Source organism: Papio anubis, chromosome 4 (genome assembly GCF_008728515.1).
Source record: "Papio anubis isolate 15944 chromosome 4, Panubis1.0, whole genome shotgun sequence".
Taxonomy (NCBI): domain Eukaryota; kingdom Metazoa; phylum Chordata; class Mammalia; order Primates; family Cercopithecidae; genus Papio; species Papio anubis.
The window spans coordinates 98,019,770-98,034,047 of NC_044979.1; the positions used below are offsets into that span (position 1 = coordinate 98,019,770).

The 14,278-nt window shown below is 42.4% G+C and overlaps 1 protein-coding gene and 1 long non-coding RNA gene across 7 annotated transcripts in view; one reads left to right on the forward strand and one right to left on the reverse strand.

Moving 5' to 3' along the window:
• JAZF1 (JAZF zinc finger 1) overlaps window positions 1-14,278 on the reverse strand; it is a 352,302-nt gene that overhangs the window by 112,719 nt on the left and 225,305 nt on the right. The window lies entirely within an intron of this gene.
• Window positions 1-14,278, forward strand: part of LOC103882941 — a 111,137-nt gene that overhangs the window by 68,212 nt on the left and 28,647 nt on the right. The window lies entirely within an intron of this gene.

Genomic DNA, 14,278 nt, shown 5'->3' on the forward strand with positions numbered 1-14,278 from the left:
GAGCATGCCCCCGGTACCATTCTCAGTGAGCCCGGAACACAAAGGCCTCTTCATGTTCAGTTTTGATAAGTTCCTGGAAAAGGCTGGTGAAGAAGGCGACAGCTTTCTGCTCTCCTATCTTTCGCAGGGCCGGGTCACGGCAGTGTGGTGGTGGGGGTGCTCTCCCCGCCACCCCCGTGATCAGCCTTACCCTTGCACCTCCTCACTTCTAGCTCCTTCATGCACCCTGTGACCCAGACTCACCTCAGAGTCCTTCTGCTTCAGTGTAATGCATCTTATTCTACAGCCTGCACTTCCAATACACAGCACACCCACATGCCCAGATGCCATCTCAGCAGTCAGCCTACATGGTTTCACAGAGAACGACCACAGGCACAATTAGGCATTGAACAAAAGCTCTCTGATGATGCCGCTGATTTGGCTGAAATCCCTCAAGTCTGATGACAGCACTGAGAGGCCAGTCCACAAGAAAGACTGACTGCTGCATCTTGGGTGGGTGGGTGGCGTACTCGGGTGGAGGCTGCCTGGGTCTTGGGTCTCTGATCAGAAGGGTTTTACACCAACGCAGCAGCCCTTGAAATTAATTTTCCATTAAAATCTAAGCCTCTCAGTCCGATAAACAAACTGCACATTTACTGTGGATTCTGTATCTGACCTTTTACACTGGTTTTGTCAACAAAATTTACTGTATTCATAAATACTAATGTTCTCATTTGGTTCCCTATCTTTAGTATACTGTAAATTATAAGCAAGTACATAAATGTCTTGGGCTGGTAATATAGTGGCCTGAAATGACTTCCTTTTTCCTTTAAAGATGTTGCGTGCTTTAATGGTAGGTGTTTTTAATTAACTTGAAGTGCCATAAAGTGCCCATGTATGAACAAAGACAAGTGAGTTGCATTAAATTAAAAGTGCAGTATCTGACTAATGTTAACAAATTAGGCATGCCTTCAAGATGCACAATTTCTGTTTGGAGTTGTCATCTTATTAATGCAGAGATACCAAAGCTCCTACAATAGCCGCACCAAATGAGCCTTTCAAAATTAATATTTTTGGCAATCAATTAGGAATAAGATTTCAAGCTTTAAAAAGATTCCCACTCAGGCATCTCAACATAGCATCCCTTCCCTTTTTCCTTCATAAATGAGCTCAATTTGGGGATCTGATCTTTTTGCCAATATCAGTCCAAATTAGCACTGTAAATATTGAAATCAAATGTTACTACTTCGCCTAATTTTCTTTCAGCCTGCAGTTAATCTTTATTCAGCCTTAATGAGTATTTATTGTGTGACCCTGACAGCTTGCTACTGCTGTGATAAATTATCTGACTCAAGTCCGATTAAAAATGCAACCCTGAGTGCTAATTATCTCAACAGACCTGCTTAATAATAGCATTTCTTGTCAATTATGGAATCTCAGCATGGGTGTCAATAGCAACAAATGCACAGGCCTACCTTGGATGCTGACTTCCCATAATGCCCTTTTACTTGCCATATGTAAATCAGAGTGCTTCTGTACCTGTGATGACCTTTTATTAGCAAACTGTCAAAATGATAAAACTAGCTGTAGCAAAACCCCCACCACCATACAATTAGGGGCTACAGCTTAGGACAACAGGAGGGCAATCAGACACAGCTAATTATGATGCATCTTACTTATGGCCTGTCCAGCAGGAAGAATGAGCTGTTTTTGAAATTTATGCCAGCTTCAGCATGGCCCACAGGAGGCAAGCTGCTGGAAAGTGGGGTAAGGGGGGAGGGGACAGGCAAGGAACTGCATGTTTCTACAGTTTTTCTGGGAATCTGGAATCAGATCTGAGTTCAAATTTCAGCTCACTTATTTGCTGTGTGATGCTGAATAAATCAATTCGTCAGAAAAATGGAGGCAACACCATTTCACTCCATTGGGGGCTGGGTGAGTGAGGGGAATGGAAGGTAACAAATGTAGAAACACTTAGCAGAGTGCTATCACGTAGAAGGTGCTGAGTATCTTGTTGACTTTCTTCCCATTTGCCTTTTCCTTTCCTAATGACCAAGACAACCAATAACAACAGCTAGAAGTGCCGTTTACAGAGCTCTTGCACGCATCCTGCACACTGTCTTATGTGCAGCCTTCCTCCTCACCCTGTGGTCAGAACTGATGAGAAGAGCGGAGCTGAAAGCTACCCTACCCAGATCATTTAGTGCAGTCTCCCCTTCGTAGGTACAAACGTCTTAAAGAATTCAAAAGCAAAGACGACTCTCTTCACAAAGGGTTATCTGAGTATCGCAAATGGAGTAGCATTTATTTAATTGAGCATTTACTACGTGCCAGTCACCATGGGGAGTGCTTCACTTTGTTTGATCCACACAGCATCCCTATGAGGTGGCTGCTCTTAGCCTATTCCCTCTGGAGATGAGGAAAGAAGAGAAGAAAGCTTAAACGACTTGTGCAACCTCTACAACTTGTACGTTTCAGAGCCCAGGCCTGAGCTGAGAGTCAAAACACCCACTTTTCAAAATAGGGGGGACACCACAACAGATTTTAATTACCTCCACAATGCTTTTAGTAGAAAAGGACAGGGTGATACCAGCCTAAGAATGTTCCCCACACCGTCATATGGCACTCTAATGATAAGGAACAATAAACAATACATGCCTTTTTGGCTCTCTGCTGTGACAAACCACAAAGGCAGCAGGGCAGGAGGCAGGTCTGAAACAAGCTTTGGTCTTTGGATGGGGCAAGGTGTGTTGGGAGTGAAGTAAGATGAGGCACTATTTGGTCACATGACCTGAAGCATGATCAGTCTTGGGTGGTAATTTATGGGGCACAAACCTCCTCTGGCTTAATCCAGAGAGGCTTCTTTCTCATGACGAAACTAATTCTGTCACATTGACGCGTTCCTGCCTCACCTGCCTGCCCTTCCTAGGCCAACCTGACAAGAACCCGGAATACAGCAGGGTACTGAGCATAACTGGAGGCAACGTCCTCAGATACAGTTCTGAATTTTCCCAGAATAGAAGGGGACTGTCTCAAGTGAACCCCTATTAAAACACAGATGTTCACATCCCCTACATCCGGACTGCCTGGCCTATGCAGACAGAACAGGGAATCCATCCTGCTCTGTAAGGAGCCAAATGGCATTTCCCTGGTGGCCACACCCAGGTTGTGATAAGGCTCAGGGTCGTGGGAAACAATGCAGAGGAAAGGAGGGTAGTGTAGACGCCTCCGCTGCTAGCTGGAGGCCGCGCGCTGGATGGCTAATGAGGCCCAGATGCGGGTCTCTCACTGACTGATCCGGGGAGATGTGAGAAAGGAATGCGATCATTTCCGTCTGAAATAATGTGCTCCCTCTTCCCCGACACCTCGGGCCCACTTCATTACTTCCTCCACCGATGATCTCAAATTAGGAAGCCAATCCTTCCCCTCGATATGATGCCAAGTTAGTGCCACGAGGGTGTAAATCAAATGTTTCATAAACACTGTGTGGGCTAATTTCTTTCCAGGGGTACTCAAGTCAGTCATCTCCCTCTCATGAGCATTTGCTGCTTTCCCATAAAGTGAGCGTGCCTGTGCTTTCTTTGACGAGTGATGCTAATTGTCATTTGGGGTGAGCTACAAAGCTCTTTCTCTAGGGCATTAGCTGAGAGTTAATGCATTCCACAGAGATATCTGGGGGCCCAGTTTTCAACATCCTGACGCTTCTCATCACCTTGTTCTGTCAAGGTAAACCCAGATTTCAGCTGGGAATAAAGCCTTGTGGGTTTAAGTCTGTCTCCTGATTTTCATACTTTCTTTGATTCCTATGACACAAAGCAATGTTGATGTAGAAATTATTTTGTACCACACTTGCCTCCTTGGCGTGTCCTTCAGCAACCATTCAAATTCCACGTAAGTTTCACAGGAACTATGGAAACATATCCTCTACAGATGAGCTTAGCATGGAAGTTATTACCCCACTGGGTCTGACATTATTTACCTCCCTCTGAACACTACTATAAAAGGAACAACATCTTGCCGAACACTTTAGCAACAAGGAACATAATACATGTGCCCGGTGAGCTGTTAGATTCATATCTGTAGTCTCTGTATTCCAAACTGTTCTATGTGTGAGTCTAGTGCAAGAAAAAGTGTGGCTCAAAGGCTGTGTCTACAGCGCATAAGGTTTTAATGGCCTTTGCTTGCTTGCAGACCAATCCCTTAATTTTCTGGTTATCCAACCATTTGCCACTTGGCTTCCTATTTTGAACAATATGCTTGTTGACACATTTTACTGAAAAATCAAGTAATCTGAAATATAAACTGTGCTTAAGTGGTAGACTATAATTTGTTTTGTAGGTGGGTGCCCGATTTGAGCAGCTGTTATCTACTTTTTTCATTTTATAATGTTGACCCAATCTTTTTATTATTATGATACCTTAAGTTCTAGGGTACATGTGCACAATGTGCAGGTTTGTTACATATGTATACACGTGCCATGTTGGTGTGCTGCACCCATTAATGTTGACCAAATCTTAAAAAAAAGTTTGTTTCAGTCTGGGTCTCAGGCCAACAAAATAGTCCCCTGAACTTGACTGAAACATACGGATGTGAGATTTCATTTATTGTTTTTGGTAAAGTCACGTTCCTCCAGAAATTCTGCAGGGGTCACATGAGAATCTTGGGTGCTGCCACTTGCCTGAAGCTGTTTCCACTAGCAACGATCTTCCTAAAAACACATGTCAGCAGTTAGCAATCCAGCAGTATTACTGAAGCCAGCCCTAGGGAGCTTCATTTCTATTTTGGGGACTCACTGGCCTTCCAAGGGACAGAAAAAAAATTTGGATCATTTGGCTTTGCAGGAAACCCCTTGCCTAATTTCTATTTCTCTAAGCCACACCCCTTCCGGAACCCTGTCATCAGCTAAGGTGTGACTGGTAATACATTTTGGATTTCGAGAAATAATCCTGGACACCTCCCCACTATGCATTATCATCTTAAAACTATCACAAGACCCACGGGAAAATAGTTCTTCCACCTAGGATCTTTGGAAAAGTGATCGAGAACTCGCTTTGGTACTTCTGGGGGTACTGAAGTAAAAAAAAATTTTTTTTTAAATCTTCTTTTAGGGCTGGGGCTTAAGCACACCACTGTTAGACACACTGTTAGAAAAGAAAGTAAATCCAGAAGCCATGATTTCAAGCAGAATTGAGTGTGGGTGCTGACTTTATGCTGGATTATGACACAGCTAGCATGTAAGATGTCCAGGGAAGTCCAGTGGGGCAAGCCATGCCCAGCACTGATTCCCTGGACTAGGAAAAGCTCTCCTGATCATCCCCCTGAGCTTCTGTGTAGCACCTCCCGATTCCTGACCTTGGTGTGGGCTAGCAGGGTCCTCTGCACCTCTTCTCTAAGCCCCAGGCCTTGTGGGTACCTAAAATCGATCTTTTCAATTCTTCCTCCTCCTCCTCTCTGAAAGTTACTACCACTTCCCACACCCAGGTCAAGTTACACCTGTCCAGTTTTTATGGTTATTTGATTCCCTCTAGACCAGCAACCAACACATCTCAGGGGCTGTGGTTCATCACCATGCCCTTGCTGGGAGTTCTCAGAACCAGCTGCATCAGCATTGCCTGGGCACTTGTTAGAAAGGCAGAATCCTAGACCCCACCCCAGAACTCTGGGATTTGCATGCACTTTAAGTTTAAGAAGCACTGGTCTGGAAATGATAGGTGTTTCTTGAAAGCAACTTATTTCTGAGAGTTCATGAGTGATCTAGGATTTTGGGCCAATTCACAGAATATTGACAACCATGGTTGCCTTCTAAAATCTCACAGCTGAAGTCTTCATTCTGCAGACAGACTCTGATTTATGATAATTTGACTTACAATTTTTTGACTTTAGGATGGTGCAAAAGTAATACACATTCAATAGAAACAGTACTTTGAGTACATACAACCATTTTGTTTTCCACTTTCAGTACAGTATTTAATAAATTATTTAACCCTCTACTATAAAATAGGGTTTGTGTGAGTTGATTTTGCTAGAATAAAGGTTAATATAAGTGTTTTGAGGATGTTTAAGGCCAGCTAGGCTGAGCTATGATGTTTGTTTGGTAGGTCAGGTGTATTAAAAGCCTTTTAAACTTATGTATTTTTAACTTATGATGGGTTTATCAGGACATAACCCCATTATAAATCCAGGAACATCTGTATTTGATATCCAGGAGATATGTTTAAATCTGTAGTAAATTTGTTTAGTCTAAAAGTGAAATTAAATGTTCTGGTTACCACACACACCAAATAAAGATATATAATTTTTGAAGAATTAACCTAAAGAAGATCTATCTAATACGCAATCCGAAGGCACTTTGAAATCTTATAGTGTCTCATATTTAGCACCAGCTGACAAAGGCCAGGGATAAAGCAGCCTTTGTTTTAACTGAAATTCTACTGGAAAAAACATCCAAGAGTCTCCATGATTCCCCCAATGACCAACTGAGTTTCCTTGAAGTTTTGGAGAACTCAGTATTCACAGGGTTGTGAGTGGCTTCCAAAAATAGATTTCTGGGCTGCATGTCATCCCTAATAGAGCAGAATCATCAGATGTTGGGATAGGGATTTGTGGTTTTAAATCTCCCTGGTGACTGCGGAAGGACCGCAAGTGGGAGCAATTACTCCAGGCCACTGAGGGGCTCTGAAGGTGGCTTCTGTCTTACGTTGTAGCTGTAACCTCAATCACAAACACAGATTTATACACAGAGATTCTGATGACATAGAGTTCTGAATCCAAAGGTGAGGAAGGGTTTTGTGGTCTACATGTCAGTCCTTGAACTTGTACCTACATGTTTAGTAAACTACGGTGGTCTTTTATTCCACTGAGGACAGAATACCACTGTAATATGTAAATATGTGCTACCAACAAATTCTACTGCCCTAAGGTGAAAAAAGAATTCAAAATGTTCTGAGTAGCTACACTATGTCCACTGCATTCAATCAGAAATGGTCCTGAATTCTTTGTTTTCAAGCAAACTTGGCGAAAGTCTAGATCATTTTATAGTGGAATCACAAAGCAATTTGTTTTTCCTCTCTGAGGTGAAAATGTAAAGCCTCCTGTTACTTACGCCATGACATCTAAAAAGCAGATGATATTATACATTTTTATTATCTTCAAGAGTCTACGTTTCTGTTCCTTTCTAGTAGATTATTTAGTTACTCTGCCAAAGGATGCTCATAATGTCATGTTTGCAAAATAGCTTTAAATGCTTTCAAATACTTCCAAGATTAAAATAACTGCTGAGTTATTTTGCTTTCTGTGGACAGTTCAATTTCATTTAATCTCTGAATATACTCTTTTTCTGATGGATTTATAACTACTACACAATAGTAGCCATCCATAAAGAACAACACAATAGGTACTAAGAATCTACCACTCACAGTTGTTCTGTTTTTGGCATTTGTGGTTCATGATAGCCCCTGCTATTCCTTTCAAATGAATCTGTTTTCATACAGCATTTATTTCTTGACATTTCACATAATTTAGTCAACACTCCTTAATTTTTTTCCCCTTTGATCTATGACTATGTGTACACCAACCAAACAAAAAACTACAAAACTCTAAACGTAGTGAATTTCTCCTTTTTTTCCTCCCTTCTCCTTCTAGTTGGTTATTTACATCACTAGTGACATACTATAATAAATTGCCATCACCATCCACTCCTCACTGTAGATCAAAGCCTTGGAGTGCTTGATGAAAATTTATTAGACCTCTGCCCACTGAATCCCACCTGGCTGCTCACAGCACCCTTGGCTAGCATTGCCTTGAGCTGGCTGGAGACGGACACTCTGATGACTAACAGCTGGGTGTCTCAGACAAGACCTCTCTACCTCCAGCCTCCATGGGCTAACTCCGTTTGCTTTCCTATCTCTTTTTCCTTATCTTACACCTAGGTCTTTGGTCAATTCATGGCAGAGGCTGCCAAGGATGTCAAAAAGAGGACATGGGGACGAAGGGTTGGGTGTGGCCTGCAGATGGTCTATGTGCCGTACCAGGCCACTGGACAGTGCTGCTGGACTGGTGATATTCGGGTCACTGATGTGGGGTAGCCAGTCACTGAGAGGTCCTGGGAAGGCTGAAAATCACAGGTTGGGCAGAGAAAAACTCTCTGAGGGGCTTTACTCTGGGAGATTTATAAGACCCAGGGGTGTTTACATCTGTGTTCAGTTTCAAGCATTTTCCCAACTGCTTCATGCCACGGTGCTCCAGCTTATCACTGCAAACATGGCCAAATAAAAACTACATGTGGCATTTGGTAAAATTTATACAGAGGGGCAGCTCTTTGTATCCTGCCTCACCTGAGGCTCATCTAATCAAACAAATCTGGCAATAAGGATGACAGACTGTAAAATCCAAATGAAGCATTATTTATTTTCTGCACCCCCTTTCCCACTATGCCACGATGCCTATGGAAAAAGAGACCGAATCAAAACCTTCTAAGAGTCTGTAATTACCCTGACAGTAATGACTTATCATTTGTACACCCTTGTATTTTCTGTCCCTTCCTCTGAAGATTCACTTCAGGCATGCGGGAGCATTTACAGCCAAGACGTCAGGAACAGAAACACAGTGACTGTCTGAATATTGATCATATACAATCTGTATACAATATACAATCTGTATATTGACTGTATATTGACCATCTGTATATTGATAACTTACAAGGGTTTGCAGCTACATTGCTAGCTCATATTTTTGGTGATTAAAAAGAGAATGGGGGCTCCTGGATGTAAAATATCATACTTGAAGGTAGTGGTTGAGTTTTGGAATTTTTTGACTTGATTCATTCCACAGTTGTGCAGCGTTCTACCCTATGTCAGCAATTAGAAAACTGGGCAATTAACTTCATGGATTTCTACCTGCCCTTAGAAGACATCCATTTTCTGAACACCTAGGAAGTCCTGACATATGCTAAAATGTGCACCCACAAACTCACAAGGCTGCATAAGAGGCCAAATTCAGCAGGTCCTGCTGTCAGCCACACCCTCATCCCACAACAGCTGCTCTCATCAGTTACACCCTTTGCATCCCTGTCTAGATGTTATTTTCTGGACTCCTCCAATTCCATAGTTGCTCAGATAAATTCTGTAGAACAATAGTATTGACATCTGGAGTTTGGGAGGCCAGGGAGAGTTGAGGAGAGAGAAAGGGACGAGCAGGGAAGGGAAGGATTTGCGACGCAAGGCAACTGTCAACACAACCATTCTGGCTGATCATGCTGTTCCTTGGGCTCCCTGTTTGACCTCCACTAGCCTTTCTATTGTCGCACCCTCCTGTCATTCCCCAGTGTTTTCTTTTCCTTTTGGTAGTGGAGGCCCCCACAGTTGGCCTTTAGAGTGCATGTGTAGTTCCAGGACCCAAACTACACGCAGGGAAGTGTTGTCATGCTCGTGTGTGATGCTGACCTTCACCCTGTGGGCCTGAGCCACAAAGTGTGCTCTTGTGGTCATTTAAAAGTCTGCCTTTGGCCAGGCGGATCACTTGAGGTCAGGAGTTTGAGACCAGCCTGGCCAACATGGTGAAACCCCATCTCTACTAAAAATACAAAAATTGGCCAGGCGTGGTGGCGCATGCCTATAATCCCAGCTACCTGGGAGTCTGAGGCACGAGAATTGCTTGAACCCAGGATGGGGAGGTTGCAGTGAACGGAAATTGTGCCATTGCACTCTAGCTCAGGCAACAGAGCAAGACTAGCAAGAGTCTGTCTCAAAAACTAAATAATAAAATAAAATAAAATTAAATTAACAGTCTGCCTCCTAGACAATGCCAGTCTTTAAGAAGCTTCCTCTCACAGCTCTGCCAGCCTCATGAATGTATGTCAGGAGTCTCAAGTTTACCCCTCAGACACAGGTCAAAATTATCGCTCCACTATCTCCTAACCTCCAACTTAGGAACTTCCCAGGATTCCTGACTTTTACTAGACACTCAGCTTCAGACCTAAATTAGAGAGATAACTTACCTGCTTTTCATGATACTTTTGATACAATCTCATTCCACCCTCCACTCCTCTTTGTGAAACACTGGCATCAAGTTGAGCTTTGCACCAGTTAACATTTTCAAGGTTTAAGATTTCATTAAACATTTCAAGGTTTAAGACTTTGTAGGACCATCATGAGCATATCAAATGAGACTATGTATACCAAAATATTTTGCAATCTGTTAAGTAATATAGAAGTGGTTAGGTGAGCCAGATACCAGAGCATTAAGACTCTCTGCAGAGTTGTTGAGGCTATACAGTCTGATGTCAGAGCAGGAGTCTCAGCTGACACCCTGAGTAGATGACAGTGAATCACTTGAGGGACAAAATATGCAAAGCTGCTTCAACCTCAAGGTGGCCCAGTACCCACAGGCACGTTTGGATCCACTGCCTTGGAATGCCATCCCTCCCAAAAGGGACTGGGATCATCCAGTGGCCCTATCTAGTTGATGAAAAGATCTACAGAAGACTACCAATGAAAAGCCACTATCACGCCCACGGGACCTTTGAGTAGGTCTAGGTAGGCGTACACTTTACCGAAAACCAGGATTTTTATGACACTAGCCCTAATGATCTTCAACCTGTAATAACTGAAAAACCAAATGTCAAACACAGGTCTGGTACTTAGGAAATCATTCTCACTTTGAACCAAACCTGATTAACAAAACTTCAATTCCGTATTGTCCAAGGGACCTAGAGAGTGTCCATTATGCACCATGAGCTTGATATTGAGCCAAGTACATTACCTGCATTGTACTACATAAGATTACACCAAGTAGTCGGTCACAGCACTCATAAGCTAAGGGCTACCTCAAGGCCAAACACAGGACACAAAATAATTACAAATCAGCGCAACAGGCTCCTGTTAGAAATGAACGGATGGCTCAAACAACCTGAATTTCAATGACAAAAAAGGCACAACTCTTGCATACAAGATAATTTAGTCTTTCTCTTCAATTTTCTGCAAATACAAAATGAAGCAACAACATTTTCCATTTTAAATGATATTTAAATAAATGTTGGTATGAGTTACAGGGAATCTTGCCCATTCTTTTAGGATGGTGAACCCACATAACCCAGCTTTAATTACTTCTATTCCCCCATCTTACTCAAGAGGCTTAGCTCAGTGCCTGGCCCATAGTAAGGACTCAATAAAAGGTTGTTATAATTAAGCTTATCACTCCTATTTAAATATGCTGTTCAATTTTCATCTGGGTGTGCTAACTTCCCTGTAGGAATGCCACTCTGGCTCACATACACCTAGAACCCCTCTGATGTGTAATGGTCTTTACTCTGGCATTGCTTGATACATTAGCCCTGCTAAGCCAAAAGAAGAGTACTATTACCTTCAGCAATTGTATAGGTCTCTATTTAATAATGCAATTTCTTGCCGGGTTCTAAGGCATTTGCTGCCACAGTGTACATGAATAAAAAGGAAAAGCATGCATTTTAGACATTAAAGCATAAGCCTTATGGTTACTTTTCTGAAATGGTCATCTTTCCTGGGCAACCAGATTTGTTTTTATAGCTTCAAAAATCCAGGTGTGTCCAGTTTTGCAAAATGAATTAGTTCATTCAGCAAACATTCAGGATCCTGAATCCTTTTACAAGTTAATTATTACAGTATTTAGGTCCTGATGTTGGTGCTTATACTCAACAATTCTTCCAAAGGCAGAGAACCAATTAAGGAGAACAGAATATTGGTCCCACACTATTGGAACAAGACAAAAACACGGCTCAGGCATCTTCTAGTTTTAGAATCAACACATCAGAAAAGGTATCTGGTGTAAGAAGAGAAAGACAGCGGGTTCATGAGCCATACTGCTGACATTCTACAGCCTCTCTCCTTTGCTGTCTCTGTGTCCTTCCTCAGATTGAATTACTGGGCTGAGCTGCAGGTTCTGTCTCCTTTCATGCTCACTCCATTCCCTCCTACAGAGAAACTACAAAAGCCTACTCTTTGAGGAACTGAGCCAATACAGAATATTCCCTGCATATACCTGTAGGATGAGAAACTGGTTAATGACTAGGCAGGTGGGGTGGGCACTCAGAGCAGCTGTGTCATCAGCAGTTCATGGCACAATAAAGAGTTTGTGTTCACTTCCAGGGACATAATGAATAAGAATTAGCACCTCCCTTCAAGGAGCCCATAGTCTAGCAGGGAAGGCAGGTTCACAAATGGAAAAACTTAACTACTTTGCACAAGGTAGAGGCAGCACCTAGCAAAGAAGGGGTAATGAACCCTAACGGGTGGAGAGGGGTCAGAGAAGACATTTCTGAGGAGGTAGGTTGTGAGAAAACATCTGAAGTTTATCAGTCCCAAACAGGGATTAGAGGACCGATCCTGGCACCCAGTGAAATGGTTCCCATGCTTCATCTGTGTCAACAATCTCAACACGGGACCTTTCCCCACTTTCCATGAGGGGCTTTGTCCATGCAGACACAACCTATGAGTACAAAATTACATTCTAATCCACCAATTCTCTCTTACATTCTTTTGTAGGTCTCATAAGTAAACCAACAGCTGAAATACAGATCTGGCTACAAGAAGTTAAATCCCTTTAGGCCTTCACAAAGTGGCTGAGCTGTAGTTGGCAATGGAGTTGTTCTCTGAGTTATGAATCACTGAGGGAAAAGGGCTGGAGAAAACTGCAACCAGCTATAGGGCTGGGGGAGTTGAACAACAAGCATATTCCTTTCTATTAAAATCAGATGTTAACAAATTTCATCTCTTTTCTTGTTATGCACAGAAATGCACTGAAAACATGTTTGAAACATGTTTAGGAAAAAACACATTAAGATATTTTTATTCTTATGAGAGTGTAAGCATGGAGGGATTTGAAGGCATCTGCTATCAATATTCAATATAAAAATCTTACCTATTTGATCTCTTAAATGTTACCAAGTGGAACCACATCCTGATCAACAAAGAGCTTCATAGTATTAAGCAAAATCATTTTTAGCAGAGAGAAACGTGCAGTTTCCTCTTGTTGCTCTAAAGGCAGTAGCATAGGATATTAGTTACAGCATTAGCATAATCCTGAGCTTACTTTATTTTAAAAGCATGGAACAAATATTTGATGATGCCTCAAGTTTTACCAAACTCAAGTTTTTCCAGCTGGCAAACCACAGGCTGAAAAGTTAAGTCATATAAGGCTTTATAGCTCCATGTACTAAAAATATTCCCAGCCAATGGGTAATTTTTAAAGCTGTTCTAATCCTACCTGTAGGTGGATAAATTTTAAGCTTGAACAACCTTTTAAGGGGTAGGCTTTTTGTTAACTATAGCCAAGAGGTAAAAACAGTCCAAACCCAATTCTGGCATTCATTTGCAAGGTCATGTTTGAGATTAAAATTTATGTGTATAAAAAGGATTTACAAACTTAATGCTGAACCCAAAATGTGCCATATTAGTTACCATGACAAATGACAAATCTAGCCCTCTGACTTCACACTTAGCTGAAGTGCCTGCAGCTTAATGCAAGCTCAGCTTTGAGAGGACGAGAGGGGAGTAGGCTTCAAAAGGTTCTGTGGTTTGGCTGGGGTGCCTGACCTCAGAATCCACCTACTCAGAAAGGTTTGGATCCCTGGAATCTCTGAAGAGACTCCAATGAGGTGGCACACACACATCTATATTCTTTGGGGGTGGTGGGTTATGAAGGATTAAAAAGACAAATTTAACTTGAACAACTAGAAAATGAATAGACCGAAAAGTATGTTTAATCCTCTTGATGGATCAAAGGTCTGTAAAATACATACATATCCTAAGTTATGGGCTGAGTCTGTGAGATGATAAGAAGTACAGCTTCAATGATATGGAGAAAAGATGGATGTTTACCCTGGATAACTGCAACACAGTCAGCTTCTTACTGGAGATGTCATCAGAGAAGTCACAGTGACAGCATTCACACTGCCTCAGCATGGCAGATAAAGGCATACATCCTGAGCTAGATGACATGACCGGTGACCCATTGGGCTTCCAACCTCTTTCCACCCTGGTGTCCTGCCATGCCCCACCCTGCGGTGAGCTCATTAATCCCTCAGCCAGCCCTTCCCAGTTAGTCTGTCTAGGAACCAGTGAAGACGGGACTTTAGATATCTAACTGCAAACATCCTAGAGGCTTCTGATAGACATCACTTGTCCTTCTGTAGTAGCCCAGCTCAGGGATCCAATCCATCATAGCTCCTAGAGGTAAATACTGTGGTTAGTGGGGTCCATGGTGTTTCTTCTTCCTGCTGCCTTTCACTATTTCCTGCTCAACTACTCTGTTCAGCCTGACTGGGGCT